The 22,712-nt window shown below is 42.3% G+C and overlaps 1 protein-coding gene across 5 annotated transcripts in view; it reads right to left on the bottom strand.

Moving 5' to 3' along the window:
* Window positions 1-22,484, bottom strand: part of Znf148 (zinc finger protein 148) — a 124,458-nt gene extending 101,974 nt beyond the window's left edge. For 2 of the 5 annotated variants that reach the window (XM_029544720.1, XM_029544721.1), the window contains exon 1: window positions 22,226-22,418. The gene's annotated coding sequence lies outside the window, so the exon portion shown is untranslated. Of the gene's footprint in view, window positions 1-3,674; window positions 3,807-21,364; window positions 21,948-22,225 lie in introns of those variants that run through there. The other 3 variants (XM_021209973.2, XM_021209975.2, XM_021209974.2) reach the window with 3 other exon arrangements.
* Window positions 22,485-22,712: the final 228 nt, after the last annotated feature.

Here is a 22,712-nt window from a genome sequence, read left to right as displayed (position 1 = left end):
CATACATTTCTACATGAGAAAAAAAAGGCACAAAATTATACATACACTAGCAGTGTTAGGTCTAAAAACTTTTTAAACAAACAAATAAAACTACAAATTTAGTATTCTTATTAAGGGAAAAGTACCACTGTCGATTTTCTGGGTTTGGTAACCTACATAATGAAGGAAGTACAGCATTCTTTCTGACTTTGTTTTATTTTTGAGACAGAGTCTGATTTTGTAGCCCTACCTGGCCTGGATATTACTGTATAGATGAGGCTGCCCTCAAAGTCAGAGAAATATGTTTGTTTCTCCTGCAGGCTGGAATTACAGGTGTGAGCCACCACACCCAGTTGCATAGCCACTTCCTATAATTTTTTCAAAATAAAGTTATCCTAAAAATAGCAAGAGTTGTGGGGCCAGCAGGTTTGGCAAGTAAAATGCACTTGCTGCCAAACCTAGGGACCTGAAAGTTTGATCCTTGGAACCCACATGGTAGGTAGAGGGCAAGATTGAACTCCTACAAGCTGTCGTTTGACCTCAACAGGTAAACCGGGGCAATGGGTGTACGCATGCATGGACATAGACAGATATACATACATACATACATACATACATACATACATACATACATACACACACACACACACACACACACACACACACACACACACACACACATTCTCTCCCTCCCTTACCCCCCCTCTCTTTCAAGTAAATAAACAAAATACTGAGAGGAGAGGTAGAGAGATGAGTCAGTAGTTAAGTGTTTTCTACAAAAATCATAAGAACTGGAGTTCAGATCCAGCATCTATGTAATAAACTACAAATACCTATCAACTCCAGCTCTAAGGGATCTGACACAATCTTCTAGCCTCTACTCATATACAAGCATATGCACATACTCCCAAGATGCACATATGCACACAAGTAAAGAAAATCTTAAAGAAATACATAAGGAAGAGGCAGGAAACAGAATAGGTGGAAGTCTAGATGAAACAAGAATGGCCAACAACTGCTAACTGTAGAATTTCTAAGACTTTGCTTTCTTTCCTCTATTTAAATTTGTCTACAACATTAATAAAAATATAAGAAAGCCATTCCATCTATAAACGAAAGTATTAACAAGAGTTCCTCTTGTTTTTCTTTTCTAACATGCATTTCAATTCTGAAAAATCAATGTGATTCTATAGAATGCTTTCTGGGCTCAGTGGGTAAAGGCACTTCCTGTAATGTAAATCCCAACAACCAAAACTCAACCCCTTGTAACTAGACAGAGGAGAGAACTGACTCTACAAAGTTGTCCTCTGACCCCACACACACCATGTTACTCACACACACATCATGGACATTTACACAATAATTAAATTTTAAAAATAAAGTAATACAAAATGCTTTTTCAGCAGGCTAAGCTAATAACTTGTAATTTGCCCTTTTACTCTGTGTGTGTGTGTGTGTGTGTGTGTGTGTGTTCTTGGTTTGGTTTGGTTGGAAGTATTTTTAATAAGCATCACCATGGAGAGGATTTAACGTAAAGAGAAGCCTATTGATACTTCTTCCTCTAACAATACACTGCTTACATAATATGAAAACAGTTCACTAAATATACAATTTATAAGCCAGACATCGGTGGCACAAACCTTTTAATCCACCCTTGGGAGGCAGAGGCAAGAGAATCTCTCTCAGTTCAAGGCCAATCTGGTCTACTGAGTTAGTTCTAGGACAGTCAAGGCTACACAAAGAAACCCTGTCTTAAAAATTAAAAATTAGAAATATAAGAATATATTAAATATTTAATACATATAATATATATTAAACAGTATAATACCTTTATTACATATAGTATACATATTATACAAGGCATAAAATATTATGTATATATAATACAATGTATACTACATATATAATAGACAAGATATATAACATATATTATATATGAATATGTGTATATTCAATTTATGTTACATCCAACTCCATTCCTAAAATTCCAAAATAATTTTTCTAAATTCCAATAAAATAAGCAAATTAAAATGTAGCTGGGCAGTGGTGATGCAGGTCTTAAACCCCAGCACTAGGGAGGCAGAGTTGAGACCAGCCTGGTCTACAGAGCAAGTTCCAGAACAACCAAGGCTACAGAGACACCCAGTCTCAAAAAACAAAACAAAACAAAACAAAACAAAAAGGCTACTAACCAAATAGTGTAACAGCATATCAAGCTGTTGGAGAGATTGGTGATGGTTCCACAGGTAAGAACAGTTGCTGCTCTACCAGAAGACCCAGGTTCAATTCCCAACACCCACATGGCAGCTCATAATCAGCTATAACTCCAGTTCCAGAGGGTCTGAATGTGTACCTCGCCTCTGGCCTCCGGTACACATTCATGTAGGCAAAACACCCACACATACAAAATTTAAATTTAAATTAAAAACTTGAATATTTTTCAAAGCTGTGGGAGATAGTCATAAACATTTCTATCTGTGCTTGTTAAGCATTCCCCATAAGGAGGTCCAAAGGTTTTCTTTTCTTTTTTTGTTTTGAGACAGTCTGGCTGTCAAGCCTACACTCACCTAGAAGTGGTGATCCTCCTGCCTCAAGCCCCCTGAGTAATGCACATCAGCCCTGTGCAATGGTCATACAGGAAGGTTTTAAACTGAGATTACTATTAACACAATTCCTTTTCTCCCTGGCATTTCTGAAAAGGCTAAGCATTCAAGTTACTTGTAACCACTGAAAATATCCACATGAAAAACACATCCACCCAGTTAAATGCCAAGTATCTACATCAATCTATTTAATCAATTTCAAATGCAGCACAAATCCCATAAAAGGAATTAACACTGAGGAATATTCAAGGCCTTTGTTGTTTTTTCAAAGGCCAAAGAAATTCCATGCAAATAAATTGCTCTTAAGTTTATACATTTCAACAATAAACTAAACATTGCCACATTCATTTTTCTCAGCTTTTTAATTCTTACTATAAAACCAATTCAGCCATATTTCCCTCCAAACAAATAAATAGCCAGTTTCATTAGTCTATTCTTGGATAGGTCACCAGACTGGGAATAAGAGACCCGGTCTATTCCCAGCTGCGAACACACTGGTAATCTCAAACACTATGCACTCAGGGTGAGGTTCTACACTCATACCATACTGATAATGCTATCCAGAAATTCAGAAAAACTGAGGTCTGCCTCGGACATCCAAAAGGCAACTGCTAACATATTTTTAGATTTATTAGTTCTAAAATCCTGTATAACTTATTTAAAGTAACATTTAACACACTCAAAATTTCAAATCTATGTAGTACTTTTACCATTGCTCACCACAAATTAGTAAGTCTTTTTAAAATCATGCCTGATTTTTTAAAGTTCTAAATGAGAAATTGAACAAGTCATAATCATTACATAAAATAAAAGACAAATAAACGCGGGAGTGGAGGGCTTCCAATATGCATTTCCTAACTTTAATTTTGAGTCTACTATATATGCAGCCATTCTCTGTCACTGTAAAAAGAACTTTGCAGTCTGGAGAACAAACTTTGTCTCACAGTCTACCCCTGGAAAGTCCTCGGGAGAGTTCTCACCACTAACCTCGCAGGTTTTACCAGCACAACCAACATAAGGACTGCAAGCACACAGTCTGCATAAGTCTCCGTTTTAAACAAAGTTGTCTTGTAGACCAAGTTCTAGCCTGACCTTCTCACGAACCATAAAGCCGTATACACAGGGCAGCGAACTGGAGGAGTAGCAGCCCCTGGCCCCCGGCGGCCCCACTGGAACACTCTACCGGGACACCCTGGCAGCCTGGGCCAGCGCGCACCGCCGATCCGGAAGCAGCAGAGAGGCCTCGGGCGCACGCGCTCCACACAAAAGGCTCCGCCTCCCCGCTCTCGCCCGGACCAAAGGGCCTCCCTTGGTCCCAAGCGCGTGGGTCCCGTGGGCCCAAGGCTCGGCTAGGCTCGGCTCGGCTCGGCTCGGCTCGGCTCGGCTCCGCTCGGCTCCGCTCGGCTCGGCTCCGCTCGGCTCCGCTCGGCTCCGCTCGGCTCGGCTCCGCTTGCCTTGGCAGTTCGGCTCCGTTAGGCCAGGCTCCCCAATCTGTCCAGAGCTCCAAAAGCCCAAAAAACTTTAGGATTCCCCTATTCCTGGGTGTCTAAAATGAAAAATGTGTGGCTTCAGGAACTTTGGTAAAAACCTGCACCCTTACAGAGCTGTCATCAGAAGGTACAAAGGCACGTGGCAGAACACTGCCTTAAATAGGAAGAAACCTTTCAATAACTTCATCCCTTCCTCTTCCTCTCTCTTCTCTATCCCTTAATTTTCTCATTTCAGTCTTCCCTCCCACTGGTTTCAACATAAGAACTGTATTTTTTTCCTCAAGGAATTTTTCTGTAACCCATCTTTCCACTTATTTTTTTGAAATTTACCTAACAAGTTTCTTAAGTCTCTTCCATAACACTCCCACTTTGCTATTCAAAAAATTCACCAAATTTAACTTTTATAATTTGTACCAGCTCCTGCCAAATAACTCATAGACTCCCCAGTCCCTCGTTGTTCCATCATCCTCTAAAGTAATTATTTCCAAGCCTAACATGTTCACATTCTGTGAAATTATTCCAGGAGTCTTTTTAAAATCTCCATTTCCTAGGTCTGGCCCAGCTCTTGTTTCTCCCTTGACAGTACTCAGGGTAGAACCCAACCTCCAGCAGGAATGCGAGACAAAGTACTCCACAGCCGAGTTGTATCTCCAATCACTTTATCTCCAACCCTGCCCTCAACAACTTAACAAGCTGGTGACAGTGGCACGCACTTTTAATCCCAGCACTAGGAAGCAGAGAGGCAAGTGGATCTTTGTGAGTTCAAGGCTCCACAGATAAAAAAAATTCTAAGTCAACTTAACCACTCATTCCCCAAACCCACAGCAATGTGGGGCGGCAGCTCCTCAGTTACCCCTAACCTCTATATGCAACACATACATACGCTAATAAATACTTTTTTAAAAAAAATTAAATCCTTGATAGTATAAAAGAAAAGGTGACAAAATAAAATTTGACAGTGGTGGCACATGCCTTTGATCCCAGCACTTGGGAGACAGAGGCAGGCGGATTTCTGAGTTCAAGGCCATCCTGGTCTACAGAGTGAGTTCCAGGACAGCCAGGGCTACACAAACAAAAATGAGTACTATTACCGGGCTAGGCAGGCTAAGTTTGGAAGCAGAGATCCAATTAAATAAGAGGGCTGGTGTTGGTCTTAAATATCATTAATTAGGGTAAGTATATAGACGATAAAGGACTTCTTTTTTTTTGGTGGCAAAGTTTCCATTTAAACTATATTTTGACTTTACGATTAGTAAGTCAATGCCTTAAAGATGTTCAATAGATAAGACTAGAATATATGTGTATAAAATTATCAAAAAAAATTAAAGAAATAGAAACAAGCCAAGAAAACATATTTAGAATTGTGTGGGGGAGGCATCTATACATTGGTAATAAATGGGAAGCAAATTCCTAAAACTAAGAAAGTATATGTCTGGCAGGGCTGAAGAGATGGCTCAATAGTTAAGAGCACTGACTGCTCTTCCAGATGTCCTGAGTTCAATTCCCAGCACCCACTTGGTGGCTCACAACCACTTGTAATGGGATCAGATGCCCTCCTCTGGTGTGTCTGAAGACAGTGGCAGTGTACTCACATATACATAAAATAAACAAATAAATCTAAAATAGAAAGTATATGGCATAAGTGAGGTATGGAATGCACATAGCCCTAGCCACTGAGAAAAGGACGGGTCACACAAGGATCACAGTTTCAGGCAGCTTAGTGAAAAAGAAGATTGTGACTCTTATTTAAAAGCTGAAAAAAAAATAATAATAAAAAGAAAGATTGAAAGTGAGAAAAGGGGGGCTGGAGAGATGGCTCAGAGGTTAAGAGCACTGACTGCTCTTCCGAAGGTCCTGAGTTCAAGTCCCAGCAACCACATGGTGGCTCACAATCATCCTTAACGAGATCTGATGCCCTCTTCTGGGGTGTCTGAGGACAGCTACTGTGTACTTATATATAATAAATAAATAAATCTTTAAAAAAAAAAAAAAAAGGAAAAAGAAAGTGAGAAAAAAAAGGCATGACATACCAAGGGGACATTTTAAGTTCCTCCGCAGGATGTCTGTCCCTTTCCTGCTGTGTCCACCCTGGATCTCATTATATACAGTAGTGTTTCCCAGTTAACACATCTCTACATTTGTTCTCCTGTAAACTGCTCTTCTTTCCCCCCCTCGCTTTAATTGTAATCACACTCAGGTCCTCTCTGACCTCCTCGTTCACTTCCTGTCTATGCATTTAACCCAGTGGTTCTCAACTCCCTAATGCTGTGACCCTTTAACACAGCTCCTCATGTTGTGATGACCCCCAACCATAACATTTATTTTCGTTGTTACTTTATAACTGTAATTTTGCTGCCATTATGAATCGTTAATATAACTATTTTGGGAGGTAGAAGTTTGCGGGAAGAACTGTGACACTCAGGCTGAGAAGCACTGAGCTATCTAGCCTCTACTGACTTATCTATCAACTTGTCTATATTCTGACTGGGGATGTGGCTCAGTAGCTGAAGTGCATCCCTAGTATGCACCAAACCCTGGGTTTGATCCAAATACCACATAAAACCACATGTGCTGCACAAACCTGAGAGGTAGAGGCAGGAGAATCAGTAGCAAGTTCAAGGACAACCTAGACTATTACTGCCCATCCCTCAAGAAAGAAAGGGGGGGCACAGTTCATGCTGTACAGTCAACAAATACAAGCCTTTCCTCTCATTTTTGATATACTTCTTCATTTTTAATGTTTCCTTTCTAATCCACATACCTTTCAAATAAGCTTATCTGAATATTACATATGAAGGGTTAAGATTCTACAAGGGTTACTTTGTACAGAAAAATCAAAGAACTAGTGTCTATAACAAATCTGTTTCTCTCAACCCCATACCTCAGAAACAATGAGACTTTTCACCTCCTGACCAGACTGCAGTGACCACTTCCTCTTCTCAAACTCACCCTTTCCTGCATACACTGCTTCTCTAATGTCTAAAGCTCCATTCTCCTACTCCTTCAGTCTGATAAAATGTCTCTCCATCACTAAAGGATTGCTGGGGAGTTCCCACTATGCACTTCATCCCTCTGCACCATCTACCAATCTCTGAAATCGTTCCTCCAATGACTTCAATTCTGCTTTGTTATAGATTAGCCATTATTCTCTCTCTCTCTTTTTTTTAAAAGATTTATTTATTTATTATCTAAGTACACTGTCGTTGTCTTCAGACACCCCAGAAGAGGGCATCAGATCTCATTACGGGTGTTTGTGAGCCACCATGTGGTTGCTGGGATTTGAACTCAGGACTTTTGGAAGAGCAGTCAGTGTTCTTAACCGCTGAGCCATCTCTTCAGCCCCATTAGCCATTATTCCCAATAAATTCAACAATATGCTCAAAAACTTTCTTCAGTACCTTCCTCACTTCCTAAAGATACCCCACATCAGCTACAAACACACACACAAAAAAAAAAAAAAAAAAAAACCATCAACTCAGTGTGCTTTATGACTTCAAAGATTCTCTTTTCTTAGCCACAACCATATATAGGTGTGTGTACACACACACACATACACCTATACACACACACACACACACACACACACACACACACACACACACACCCTTCATCTTTTTAAGACAGGATCTTGCGATGTAGCTTGGGCTGGTTTTGAACTCTTGGTCTTCCTGTCTCAGTTTACTGAGTACTGGTTCTACCGAGCCTTGCTTTACCCCTGCTTTTTCCTGGCACTTAGCTTCACTTACGCCCCACCCACTATGACTAGTCGTCCTTCTGTGCTGCTCTCCTCAGAAGGCCACTGTCTTCTACCACACCCACTGTTTCTCTCCTCAGTGTGTGTGTTCTCACCTACTTTCTCCACACTTACATACTGGGTACTGAGAACAGCAGCAGAAAGCCATTGAATCTTCCATGATTTATTCTAAATATAACTATTCATCCCATCAACTAATCTAAAGCATTTCCATACTTAAATGCTTAATCCCACTCAAATACTCAAGTCCTTCCATAAAAGTCTCAGATCATACCTTTGGCATCTGTAATCCTCTTTACACATTCTAAATGCTGTATCTTCCTTCATCCATCTGTTACCTCCAGTTTCAGAATAAAGTACCATGCTTCCTAAAGGTAACTCAATACAACTCCTACATCCACTATTTCCATCTCTCTTAGTCCACTAAGTAAACTTCATGCATTCTGGTGATTTGTCTTCTTGAAGACCAGAGAAAAGGCAGTTCTATATACCAGGCCCTTGGCCCTCCACTCAAGTCTTCCGCATACATCTAAAGACCTGTCTTGGTTTTTTGTTTTGTTTTGTTTTGTTTTTTTCCCCCAGAGACAGGGTTTCTCTGTGTAGCCCTGGCTGTCCTGGAACTCACTCTGTAGAGCAGGCTGACCTGGAACTCAGAAATCCGCCTGCCTCTGCCTCCCAAGTGCTGGGATTAAAGGCCTGCGCCACCACTGCCCGACCTGTCTTAGTTTATACAGGCATTATTTTATATGGCATTCCTACACTAGATTCTTGGTTCATGACTCTAAACTGGTCCCTGCTTGTGTGAAGTCCACTCCTCTGGACCTGATTTGAATACGCTAATTCTATCTTGGAACTTTCTAAAATATTCCCCCTCCTAGGATACTGCCTCAATGCGTCCCTTAATATGGACATCTTTCTCAGCTCCCCAGAAAGAGCTTTCACTTGTCACTCTCTGCTTCAACCTGCTATTCCTAAGGAATCTAAACATATGTTGATTTCTTTTTTATTTTATGCATTTATAAAGCCAGGTATGGGTGGTTCAGCCTTTAATGCTAACACTGGGAGGCAAGAGGCAGGTGGATCTCTATGTGTCCAAGGCCAGCCTAGTCTATGTAGTGAGTTCCAACACAGCCAGGGGTATACAGAGATGTTGAAATAACCTTTTTATGCACGGTGTAAAGGTTGTCTTTGTTTTCTTCACATGTTGATTTCTGTACTGGTACAGAGTTGAGTACAGGCTGGACCTTGGTGTTGTTATTTACTGGGTCATCACCTGTCCTGAGTATTTTGTAAAAACTCTTCTCCCTCACCTTCTGATTGATTTAATAAGGAGCTGAATGGCCAATAGCAGGGCAGGAGAGGAAAGGCAGGAGAGCAAAGATAGGAATTCGGGGGGGGGGGGGGGGAGACCCGTAGTCCTACCTGGTGTTGGCAAAGGAACACACTTTGCTACTCTCACGCTTTCAGGGGGGGGGGGGGGGAGGAGGTAGATTTGCGACCTAGCCATGAAAGAAATCAGACATATGATGACTGAATTGGAGGTAACAAGCCATGTGGCAAACATAGACTAGTATAGACAGGGTTATTAAGTTATACAAGATAGTTGGAAACAAGCCTAAGCTATAAGGCCTAACCAGTCATAAATAATAAGTTTATGTGTCATTACTAGGTGGCTGGCAGATCCAGTAATAAGTCTACATGGTGAGTTCCAGAACACTGACAGTCTAACTGACACGTCCTCCTGCTAATAGCACTACAGCCCTAAGTACGAGACAATCTAACTATGTAGAAAGACTCTGACTCAAAAAACAACAAACAAAATCAAAAAACACATTTCTACGTATGGGTATTTTGTCTTCATATATATCTGTGCACATGCATGCAGTACGATGGAGAAGAGAGAGTGACAGATCCCCTGGGACTGGAGTTATGAACAGTTATGACCCACCACATGGGTTGGGACTCGAACCTGGTTCTTAACCACTTAGCCACCTCTCCAGCCCATATATTGCTTAATCAACACTTAAATTATCAGTCCAGAGCTGGGGAGATGGCTCAGCGGTTAAGAGCACTGACTGCTCTTCCAGAGGTCCTGAGTTCAAATCCCAGCAGCCACATGGTGGCTCACAGCCATCTGTAATGGGATCTAACGCCCTCTTCTGGTGTGTCTGAAGACAGCGACAGTGTACTCACATACAATCAATCAATCAATCAATAAATCTTTTTAAAAAATTATCAGTCCAAATTATTTCATAACCACCAGTGAGTGCTCTACCAAATCTAGTAGTAGTGTCAACTACCAAGCCCACGCATGTATTCTCAAGTCTCTATTGGACCTCTTGGATCTTTATCCAGTACTTTTAACTCTTGCTAAATAATCTACCCTTGATATTCCTATTTAGTTTGTTTTTGTTTGTTTGGAGACTGGATCTCCTTATGTAGCCCAGGGTATCCCTGAATTCACTATGTGGGTATCAAATTCATTGCATCTTCCTACTTCAGCCAGTCTAGTGCTGGGACTACAGGTGTAACCCTACACCTTGCCCAATGTCTTAGACCACTAAGACAGTCTAACTGACTGACATTTCCTCCTGCTAACAGCACAACAGCACTCAGACTTTTTTTTAAGATTTATTTATTTACTTATTTATTTATTTACTTACTTATTTATTTACTTATTTTACGTGAGTACTTCGCTGCCTTTAGACACACCAAACAAGGGCATCAGATTCTATTACAGGTGGTTGTGAGTCACCATGTGATTGCTGGGAATTGAACTCAGGACCTCTGGAAGAACAGAAAGTGCTCTTAACCGCTGAGCCATCTCGCCAGCCCCCTTATTCCTACTATTACTGCCAATTTATATCCTCAACACTTCACACTCTGCCATAGCCTTGTAAATGTCTTCCAGTCGTGTCTCTATCACACAGGGAGAATGTCTTTTTTTAAAAAATATTTATTTATTTTATGTATGTGAATACACTACAGCTGTACAGATGGTTGTGAGCCTTCATGTGGTTTTTGGGACCTCTGTGGTCAACCCCTCTGCTCTGGTCAACCCTGCTCACTCCACCCAAAGATTTATTATTATAATCTTCAGAAACACCAGAAGAGGGCGTCAGATCTCATTATGGGTGGTTATAAGCCACCATGTGGTTGCTGGGATTTGAACTCGGGACCTTTGGAAGAGCAGTCAGTGCTCTTACCCACTGAGCCATCTCACCAGCCCCGGAGAATGTCTTAAGACTCCATTCTTAAACCCTCTTCTTCCCCAAGAAAAACTCATCAATGAAAACAAAATTTCATCAATGGTGCCCCACTATATCTTAAGTCAAGTTAAAGTTCCTTTGAGTTCCTCATTATCCAACAATTGTAAAATAGGTAACTACACTGTGGAACTGTGACATAGGACACATGAGGAGGAATGAAAACGAATAAATCACTGCTACGTGCAACAGAAATGAATCTCACAGCCATGACTTAAGAAAAAAGAAAACATACAGAGATAAGACTACATTTATAAGAAGTTCAAAGTCATACAGAACTATACTGTTACAAAGAGATTAAATAATAATTGTGGTTCGGAGAAGAAATCTTCTTGCTTGGAGGTGACATATGGGGAGCTTATGGGAATAGAAGAAATGTTAGAAACCTCCTATATATATTAAGCTAGGAGGTAGCCATATAAATAGCTATGTAAATAAATAAAATAAGTCTTAAAAACAAGTTTTAAAACATATTATCCTGTGCCTTTAGGATTAGAGCACTTTACTGGGCATATTTCAATAAATAAAGTGTTTTAACCCACTTTGGTCTGGATTTGGAGCCCTCCCTGTTACTATTTTCTAGCTTGCTTTCTTTCCATTCCACAACATGAACCGTAATTATAGATAATTTAAACCACCAACCCCTAAACACATCCAGAATTGTCACTTCCATTATTCTCATCATCTGACCTATAGTCTTGCCTATCCTTCAAGTTCTAAGCTACACATCAATTCTTCCACAAAGCCCGACCAAAGCTGTCAAATTACTTGTGTCATAGACGGATGCATATATCTTGTCCCTAGATAAATTCCTGAAGAAAATGGATCATGCGTTCATATACGTAGATGTATCCTTTCGTTGCCTACCATAAAACCTTGTACAGTGTGAATATACAAAGATTGCTAAGGAAATTCTGGAAGACCATCAAAAAATACCCTGTAATCTAACCCTCCCATCCCAGTTTGCATATTTAATCATAGAACAAATTATTAAACTCTTACTACATGAAATAAACTGTCTGTTGTAATGTGCCCCACTATTCTACCCAAAAATGCAATCCAATTCAGTTGCTGTTATCTGAGTCTCGCCACCCAGTCTCTCCACTGCAATCTCCCCATGCCGCCCTCTCATCTCTAATATTACTGCTACTACTAACTCAAGCCCTTCTGAACTTCATTTTCAGCCTCCTAACTGGTCTTATTTCCTACCATACTGCCCCAATGCTATATGGTATATCTATTATTAGATTAAATAAATAAGCCTAGGGACATAGCTCACTGGTAGAGCACTTGCCTAGGACTATAAGGGGAAAGAAAGGAATGTCAATCTAATATATAGTCCTTGACAATTCTCTACTCAAAATTCTATAGCTACACATTAATGATATGCTAACATACTTCAGTGTTATTGCTAACATACGTTCATCATCAAATCCCCACAACAACCTTAGTCAAAAAGGTACAATGATTATCAATTTCCTGATGAGAAAGTGGAGATTCAGAAAAGAAAATAATTCTCTACATAGAATGGGTAAATACAAGGGCTAAGACAAAAAACAAACAAACAAACAAACAAACAACTTCTGTGTGCTTACAAAGCACGACCCTAACTCACCAAATACAAACTACTTATCACCCATACTCTACCCCATTCAAACCAACTCTTCCTACTTTAAAACACAACACGCTCTGCTCATGAACTAACTCCTCTGTACTTAAACTACACAGGTTATGATTATTTAGCAATTCATGAAACCCATTTCATGCATGATAATTATACTCCTAACCCAAAACCCCTAAGCCAATTTTTTGGGGGGAGAGGTGGTATTTTTCTGGGCATCGTGGCTCATATCTTTCATCAAAGTACTCAGGAAGCAGAGGCAGGTCAACTTCTTAAGTAAAGGCCTAGTCTACATAGTGAGGCAGGGATAGACACGGTAAGACTCTATCTTTCTAAAAAGGACAATAAAGGCTGGAGAGATGGCTCAGCCATTAAAGGTTAGGCTCACAACAAAAATGTAAAAAGAGAGGTGGGCACTAGAGGTATGGCTCAGGTTAGGGGAATGGGCTGTTCTTCCAGGTAACCTAGGTCTAATCCCCAGCATGTACACAGCAGCTCCCACCTGTCTCTAACTCCAATCCCAGCGGATCCAATGCTCTCTTCTGATCTCCAGGGGTACTGCATGAACATGGGTACAGACACACATGCAGACAAAAGGATACCCATACACACAATATAATGAACTTTCTAAAAAGAGAATAGTATATACTATTATAATAGCATCCACCTTGGTAAAGATGACTTTAGTTATGATTTTTTGTTTTACATATATACATATTCATATACACATGTATTCACTGAGATATACCTTGTATTTCTTACTATTGGTCATCATGTAAATATTATACAATTCTCCATAGATCTTAAATATGTCATCTCCAATCTCTCCAACTAAAATGTTCTTTTTAAATTATTTTATTAATTTATTTTTCTCTTCTTTTTTGAGACAAGGTTTCATTATGTATCTCAGACTGACTCTGGTAAGCCAAACTGGCCCAGAAAACTGGATATTCCTGCCTCTGTCTCTAAGTACTAGAGTTACAGACTGGCACCATTGCACCAGGCTTTCAAATTCCACTTATGCAGCACTGCAATGCAGTCAAATATATTCTTACAACTTCAGTAACAACGGGCATTTTCTTATGCCACATTTTGCTGTTTGTGGCACACCTGTGATTGCTGTATATTTGTGCACAAGACTAGCTCCCTCAGAACATAACTCCCAAAGGATTCATCTTGACTTCTAACGATGCTTTTATGAAAATCATACAACAAATTTTCTGAAAGCCTTATCTATTAAATTCTGTTAACTCTCATGCTTCAATTAGTCTTACCATCTTCTTCCTCAAAATAGCCCTTTCAAACAATCCTCTTTACCTCCCTCCCATCATTCCTCCACTGCTCATTAGACATAACTCATTATGACCATTTCCTTTCAGAATCACTTTTCTCCCCAATCTGATTCTCTTCTACCTTAGTTCTCATTCTCCAGCATCTAAACTAATCAATTGCCTCCTTTTGGAGGCAGGAGGTGAGAGGGTAGCTTTCAAAACAGCTTCTCACTCTGTCATTTTAGCTAGCCTGGAACTTGCTATGTAGACCAAGCTGCCCCTCAACCTTGCAGCAACCCTCCTGCTCTGGTGCCAGGATTACAGGCATGAGCCCCCAGCCATACTGACCAATTTTATACTTAAGGTATTTTTCTACAACTACATCTCCTCAACTTATGTTCACTTCTTTCTAGTACACCGTTTTTATCAATCCTCTTAATTCTTGTTTGTATAAAAACGTGTATAAAATGCAAATTATAAATGAAACAAAAACAGAAAAGATAATTCAGCTTTCCTGAACTACCTACCTCATACAGTTTCCCATTCTCTTATTTGTTCAACAGGCATGTGTCCATCCACTGCACATATGCCCTCACATCTATCTGTCCCGTCTGCAATTCAGACCAGTAGCTCTGAGAAGAGTGTAGGAAAATGTCAGGATAACAGGCTAAATTGACTCATGCGTGCTCTTTACTCAAAGAAATAAATCTTCAAGGTAGACTCAGAAAGTAACAAACTAAAAATTGCACTAGACAAAGAAGGAAAAGTCCCCACAGCTGTTACAGAGGGCTCAAAAAAAATCTTCCCAACATAAGCTAATTCAGAAAGAAACAATTCAGTAGGAACAGATAAAAGAAAGAAGGCAGAAAGCACTCACATAGATCCAGACTGCAGACTCATCCTATGGTTGCCCAAGAAACCTGGAACCCAGTGATTCCTCTCTGAAATCCCTTAGGAGTCTCACAGACATCTCAAGCACTGTCCTCGTCTCTCCTTTCCCAATACTATTAACAAATATCCCAATACCCTGAATTCTGGTGCTACTGGCAGTCTTCAAAACTCCTCGTCCAGCCAGGCTTGGTGGTACACACCTTTAATGCTAGTACTTAGGAGGCACAGGCAGAAGGAGCTCTGTAACTTCAGGCCAGCTTGGTCTACATAGAGTTCCAGGACAGTCAGAGTTAGAGCTACACAGTGAAACCCTAACTCAAAATGCAAAACAAAGCTACCCCATACTTTTTAAAATTCACTCCACCCATCCAATCATCTGATTTGCTTAATTACCTAACTGTAAAGTGGCCACCACTGACCAAAATATTTCCAACTTTGACTTACTAAATTGTAAGCAAAACACTTCTCTATTTTCTCTATTTGATAATGATTGGTCTTTAGCATTTCTTTAAATTAAAAACAAAAAATCAAAACTTTCAAAGTAACAAAGATTTGTCCGGAGCTAGGAAGATCAAATAATGGCACTTGCACCACATCTGACAGCCTGACCTTGGTCTCTGGGAGCCACACAGTAGAAGAAAACAAGACCCTGACAAGCTGCCCTCTGACCTCCACATGCACATAATAAATTAATGTAAAATATATTCAGAAATATTTGTCAACAATGACACTCAGAATTTGATACTCTGCAACTACTTATAAATGTACCGCCCTCAAAGAATTATGTACTCCTAAGGACTACATCTCAAATATACTTTACAAATCCTCCCTCAACAGTATACAGCACTCAGTAATACTTGTATAAAGTGGCGCTAGAGATTAAAAGGTAATTTGAAAAAGGTGTTCCACAATAGGTCTGAATACTACTACTATAAAACACTAAAATTCTCATTTGAAAATATTTTTTAAAGATTTATTTTATTTATGTGAGTACACTGTAGCTGTCTTCAGACACACTAGAAGAGTGCATCCGATCCCATTACAGATGGATGCTAGGAACTGAACTCGGGACCTCTGGAAGAGCAGCAGTCTGTGCTTTTAACCGCTGAGCCATCTCTCCAGCCCACATATTTATATAATATATATATATATATATAAATATATAGATATATTGGTTTTTCGAGACAGGGTTTCTCTGTGTAACCCTAGCTGTCCTGGAACTCAGTCTGTAGACCAGGCTGGCCTCGAACTCAGAAATTCACCTGCCTCCACCTCCCGAGTGCTGGGATTAAAGGCCCAGCAAATATTTGTATTTTAAAGGATCCTATTAAAGCCAGTGAGACAGCTCAGCAGATAAAAGCACCCGATGCCATGTCTCACTCACAACCGGAATTCAATTCCTGGGAACTACAAGACTGATTGTCCCATGACCTCCTCATGTACTGTAGCATGGGTGTCCACATGTATGCACACATCAAAATAAGTAATTTTTTAAAAACTTAAAAATCAATTCCTTTGGGAGGCAGAGGCAAGCGGACTTCTGAGTTCAAGGCCAGCCTGGTCTACAGAGTGAGTTCCAGGACAGCCAACCCTGTCTCAGAAAACCAAAAAAAAAATTTCTTGACATCTTAGTTACTGAATTGCTCCACAACTGTTATTCTCACCTCACAGAAAGAAAGAGGAAAAACCTCATTATTTTTTAGTTTTCCTCAAAATGAATTATATCAAATTTGGGATTTGGGGTAAAGAGGGGCACAGTCTCACACTGTTGCTGTAGCTGAATCAGAATTCAAAATCGTCCTGCCTCACCCTCCTCCTCTTGTAGTACTGAAATTACAGATCTGTGTCATTATGGCTAGCTAAAGATTCTTTTTTTTTAAATCTGTTTTAACATGTATGAATGTGTATTAGTTGTGTGTATGGTGTATGTACCCATGTGTGTACAGGTATGTGCGTGGAGGCCAGAGAAAGAGGCCATCAAGGGTCCTGCCCCCTGCCTCATTCCCTTGAGCAGAGGTCTCAGTGGATCTGTAAGTGCTTAGGCTTTCAGTCTCTGCCTACCCACAATCCCACCACTATCCTACACAGTACGGGGGTTGCAGGCATAGGTGAAACCACTCTAGCCTTTTCCATGGGTCCTGGGGACTTAAACTAAGGTCTTCATGCCTGCACAGCAAGGGTTCTTACCCAGAGGCATCTCCTACCCCTTAAATCAGATTCTTAAAATAGCTAGAGATAAGAAAATACAAACTGAAACCAGTGTCCTTCTCCAGACCAGATTAAACCACCCTCTGATTAGAAGAGGCCCTTGGATCTTACTCCTTCAAAGCTTACGCAGGATGAGAGCTCAAATCTGATCTATTCCACCTTCTTCCATAAATGCAGAGTATCCCACCAAATACCCTTGTGTCTTCCATGCTCTCAAATTCAAACTCACAGACACACTATTGTGTCGCTTTGTTCTTTGAGACAAGGTTTGCTATGTAGACCTGGCTGGCCTGCAGCTTCCCAAATGAACCAGGGTGACCTGAATCTCTGAGAGAGTCTCCTGCCTCTGCCTCCAGGGTGCTATGACCAATAATGTCCTCTAGCAATCATTCAACCAACAGGCATTTATTAAAAGGCAAGCTGTTCAGTTTCCTCAAAGATTAAATAAAAGTTGGAGTTCTAGAACAGGTTACAACCTAATTGACATTTTCAAAGTGAAGAGAACACCACCCGTGTAATGAACATTAATGGGTCATTTTAACACATGCCCACATTTCATCAACTAACACTCTCCAGAAGACTGTCTAAGACTGCAACCTGGTAGGGAATTCAAAGATGAACAAGCGATTAATACTTTCAAGCAACTCCTCACAGCAAAGCTAATGTTGCAAATCTTGTTTGAGTCCAAGCCTCCCTTTCCCATTTCTCCCAATACTTCTGACTACTTTAACAAAACCTTGCCGGAGAGTGGTGGCGCACGCCTTTAATCCCAGCACTTGGGAGGCAGAGGCAGGCAGATTTCTGCTTTTGAGGCCAGCCTGGTCTACAGAGTGAGTCCCAGGACAGCCAGGGCTACACAGAGAAACCCTGTCTCAAAAACCAAAAAAAAAAACAAACAAACCAAAAAAAAAAAAAAAAAAAAAAACCTTTCCCTTTTTAAAGTTAGAAGTTTAAAGCCTCCTCTAATATAGTGGGAAGTCGAGAGATGCATGCTAAAGCAGTTGGTTTAAAACCTCTAAACTGAGTTTTTCAGCCTCTAAAACTCAAGGCTTAGACAGACAGGGCCATCAAGATGGCTCAGTGGGTAAATGTGCTTTGCTGTTTAATGATGCTGGCAAGCCTGACGACCTGAGTTCAATCCCTGGAACATACATAAAGGCTGAGGAGAAAATCTAACTCCTAAAGTTCTCCTCTGACCTCTACACACACTCACCTTGCTGCACACATGCCCACACACATGCAATAATTTCTAAATTTTAAATAAAAGCTAAACTTAAAAATAAAATTTTTAATATCAAGTTATATCATTTGAAAGTATAAGACATCTAATACATAAAAATAACTGAAGATCAGAATGGAGGATGAAAAATAAAAGACATCAATGACATTCATCCATTTCACTCAGGGAAAGCTGACTTCTGCAGTCATGATCCAAAGTAATGATGTCATGTTGGTGAAAAGAGAAATGATGGAGCAGAGCGTGGTGGCATTCTTCCATAAACCAAAGACCAGAGATGGTAAAGACCTACCAGCCACTTGGAAGAGCCAGAGAAAAACATGAACTACAAAAAAAAATTCATGCTTAGAACGGGCAGCCTGTGGTAGAGGACGTATGTGGGGAGAACATAAGACAAGGCAGCAGAGAGAGCAATGTGATCAAAGCGGTTATATACACATATGAAAATGCCATGCAGTAACCCGTTATTTTGTATTTTACGGGTTTTTTCCCTAACACAGGTTTCTCTCTGTAACTTAGCCCTGGTTTAGCCTTGACTGTCCTGGAACTAACTCAGCAAACCAGTGAACTCACAGAGAGCTGCCTGCCTCTGCCTCCCAAATGCTAGGATTAAAGGTGCACTCCACCTCCTGCTATGTGTTTATTTTCTTAAGGTGGAAGGTAAGAACATGGTTAAGAAAAAATTGTGGGCTAGAGTTGTAGCTCAGTTGGTAGTGCTTACCCAGCATGCAAAAAAGTCTTGGGTTCAACCAGGCCTTTAAGCCCAGCACTTGTTCCAGGCTGGCCTGATCTACATAATGAGTTCCAGGACAGCTAGGGCTACACAGAGAAACCCTGTTTTTTTTTTTTTAAAAAAGAAAGAAAGAAAGAAAAAAGGGGGCGGGGTGCTGAAGAGATGGCTCAGTGGTTAAGAGCACTGACTGCTCTTCCAGAGGTCCTGAGTACAATTCCCAGCAACCACACAGTGGCTCACAACCATCTGTAATGAACTGATGCCCTCTTCTGGTGTGTCTGAAGACGGTGTACTTATATACATAAGATAATTACATAATTTTGAAAAAAAAACTTGGTCCCCAGGTCAGTTCCCAGCACTGCAGGAACTAGCTGTGGAACTCACACCTGTAATGCCAGGAATCAAAGCAGCAAAGGTCCAGACAGTCAGGGCCATCTTTCCTACATACTTAAAGGCCAGCCTGGGTGACAGAAACCTGTCTCAGAACATCAACACAAAAGCTCACTGGGCACGGTGGCGTGGGCCCGTGATCCCAGCGCCTGGAAGGTAGATGCAAGCGGATCTCTGTTGAGTTTGAGGCCAGCCTGCTCTAAAAAGCCAGTTCCTCCTCAGCCAGAGTTACACAGTGAGACCCTGTCTCAGAAAAGGGGGGGGGGGGGCGCCTTGCAGGGCACAGCAGGCAGCAGTCTTAGAAAGCAAAACTACAATGAACAGGGATAGCTTTTCACTGTTAGTCCCCTCAGGACAGTTTTTTTTTTTTTTATTACATACATATTCATATTATTTGCATAAGAAACACAACATGCTGTATTTGGTGCTCTGTCGTAAAAGAAATGACAATACACAATACCAGAGGGAAACTGAGCCACTAATACCTTGACAGTAAAAACCGGTGCATCATTTCGAGTAAGCCCTTTTTTAAAATGACCAAAGAAGCAGCTAATAATAAGAGTGCTTCCTGCTCTTCCAAAGGACCCAAGTTCAGTTTCCAGCACCCACACCAGTCAGTGCAAAACTGCCTGTCGCCCCAGCTCCAGAGGAGCCAACATTCTCTTCTAACCTCCTTGGGTACCCTCACAGCCATGGCATATGTTCACAAATACATATGCATAAATAAAAATAAGATCTTTTTAAAAGTGAGCAAATCTAAATGCACTAACAGGAAAATCTCCAAGTTTTTTAAAAATAAAAAAAATCCAGTTATTTCTATAAGAAAAATTACAATGAAAGAAAAAGGAATGAATGTACCTGAGTTTCCTTCCCCTCTCCCAAATGTCACCCCATTCTCCCCATTATTCTTTTCCTTCAACTTCCATGAAAAAGATGTCACATTTAACATACTCCTCTTCAGTTGAAATGATATCACAACATATTATGTAATTTCTCTTAAAAACAAAAGGTGAATACTATCCAAATAGAATTTAACACATTGTTCTTGCCCGGCTGTGCCTTTAAGGAGGCACAGGAAGGTGGATTTCTGAGTTCCGGGCCAGCCTGGTATACAACAGCAAGTTCCAGAACAGCCAGAACTACAGAGAAATCCTGTCTCAAAAAAAACGCAAAACAAAACAAAAAAGGACAAGACACTGTTCTCACCAGTGTTTCTTCTTGAAAAATATGGTCTACTGTACATTCAGGGAGTGCAACAGAAAGAACTTGGCTTCCTAACATAGGAACTGTCCCTCCTCATGAGGCCTAGACTCATCCTGTCACTTCCGATTTCCTTAGGCATCCTAACCACTCCTGACCTCCTTACAAGTTAAGATCAACAGATATTCTAGATGCTCTGCCTACATTTTGCTTGCAGATGTTATTTTCTTTAATAACATCATGCCTCCGTGACAGAGTACATCCGGAACTGTGAATGGAAAAGGATCTCCCGCCAACCCGAGGTATAGAACCAATTCAACTAGACAAATGGAGCCTCCAAAAACCAGACTATAATGCACCAACTCTCGACTCGGACGATTACAATCTATGTCCTGCAACCTAGGCTGAAATACGGCACCAGCTCTTCTGGTGGTACCACATAAGCCAGGCAGTGAAGAAGAACACCGCCAAGCCAAGTTAAATCCTATCCCAGTGTCTGCCAGGACGGTGTTCACCCACCCTACGGTAACAGACAATACTCCAAATCTGCTAAAATTCTCAACTCCGTGGCCTCAAGAATTCCCAGAAGCCAGGTGGTTTCTCAAGGTCTCTTTCAAAGATTTTTCAGTTCACTAGTGCGGCACTAAAATGTCTCAAACCAATCTACAGGCTAAGTGACTAATTCTCAATGACCCCCAACCAAGCGGGGACCCACACTTACCGGATGTCATCTACTGAAGAGCCCAAACAGGTTCCGAACTAGGCCACTCTGGCCCATCTGGAATAACTCTTTAGACCTTGGGCCAGCATTTGATAATTATGCTACATCTGTCTATTCTATTATGCATTCCCAGCTTCTTCTCCAATATTTAGCACTCCTCTGGCTTCAAACGCTCTTCCTTCTATCCCTAGAAACAACTCTAGCCTTCTTCCCCTTGCCTTGGAAACGCTTCGGTTCTTTCCATAATGAAACACCTAACATATCTGCACAATGAACACCCCCAGAATCCTCAAGACTGCTCCACAGCCACCCCCGGCATTCCTCCACCTATCCGGCATCTTCCCCTCCGGCCCCTTTCTCCCCTTTCGCACTCCCACTCTGCTTCCTGCAAGCAATCCCCTTTTCACCAGCCCCTGCCCTTCCCTGCAGCCAAAGAGCACACCGAGGCAGCCGCGGCGACCGAGGCCTGCGGTGCAGAAAGCACTGCACCAAGAGACGCCGGAGAACCCTGGGGTCTGGCCGGCCTCCTCGCCCACAGCCTGGCACCCCGAGGCCTCCCCGCGTGCATCCCACCTTCCTACCCGACACCGGCCGCAGGCCTCGGAGGCCGCCCGCTCGCTCGCCTCCGCCGCCCCCGTCATTCTCCGTTCTCCGAGCCCCGACCCACCATCCTCGCGTTCCCCCAGCCCCGCGCTCCCCGCGGCCTGCGCCCGCCGCCTCCCGGGCCGCCCCCCGGCCGGCCGGCCCGCCGCTCCTGCGGGTCACACCGTCGTCGCCGCGCTCCCCCCCCCCCGCGACCGCGCGCCGCCCCCTCCCCTCCCCCGCCCTCCCGGGCCCGGGCCTGCCAGGCCGAGCGTTTACCGCGGGGCTGGCGCCGAGGCGCGCGGTCACGGACTGCAGGCGGCGGCGGCGGCTCCGACCTTCCCACGGGCCCGACGAGGAGGGCGAGGGGGAGGGGAGAGAACTTTTGCTGTGGCAGCTCCGGCGACAGCTCCCACCCCTGCGCCTTTCTCCTCTTCCTCCCCCTCCTCCTCCTCCTCCTCCTCTTCCTCCTTCTCTTCCTCCTCCCAGAGCAGTCGAGAGGCAGACATGGCGCGGCTAGAGCGTCGCCGCGGTCGCCGCCGCTGCCGGCGCGGTGCATTGTGGGAAGCCTCGCACACAGGAAGCGCTCCGGGCCGCCCGCCCGCGCTTGGCGGGGAGACCTGGCTGCGAGACCAAGCGTGGCTTTGATTCCGGCGCCTGCGTGTCAGCAGCGCGGCGTGGCCGGGGAAGCTGGGCCCCGCTCGGGGGGGGGGGGGGTCCCCCTGATGGGCCTGAAAGGAAAAGGCTTTGAAATCGGTCGGAGCTG

Source organism: Mus pahari, chromosome 12, assembly GCF_900095145.1.
Source record: "Mus pahari chromosome 12, PAHARI_EIJ_v1.1, whole genome shotgun sequence".
Taxonomy (NCBI): Eukaryota; Metazoa; Chordata; class Mammalia; order Rodentia; family Muridae; genus Mus; species Mus pahari.
This window is presented reverse-complemented; position numbering and strand designations above follow the sequence as displayed.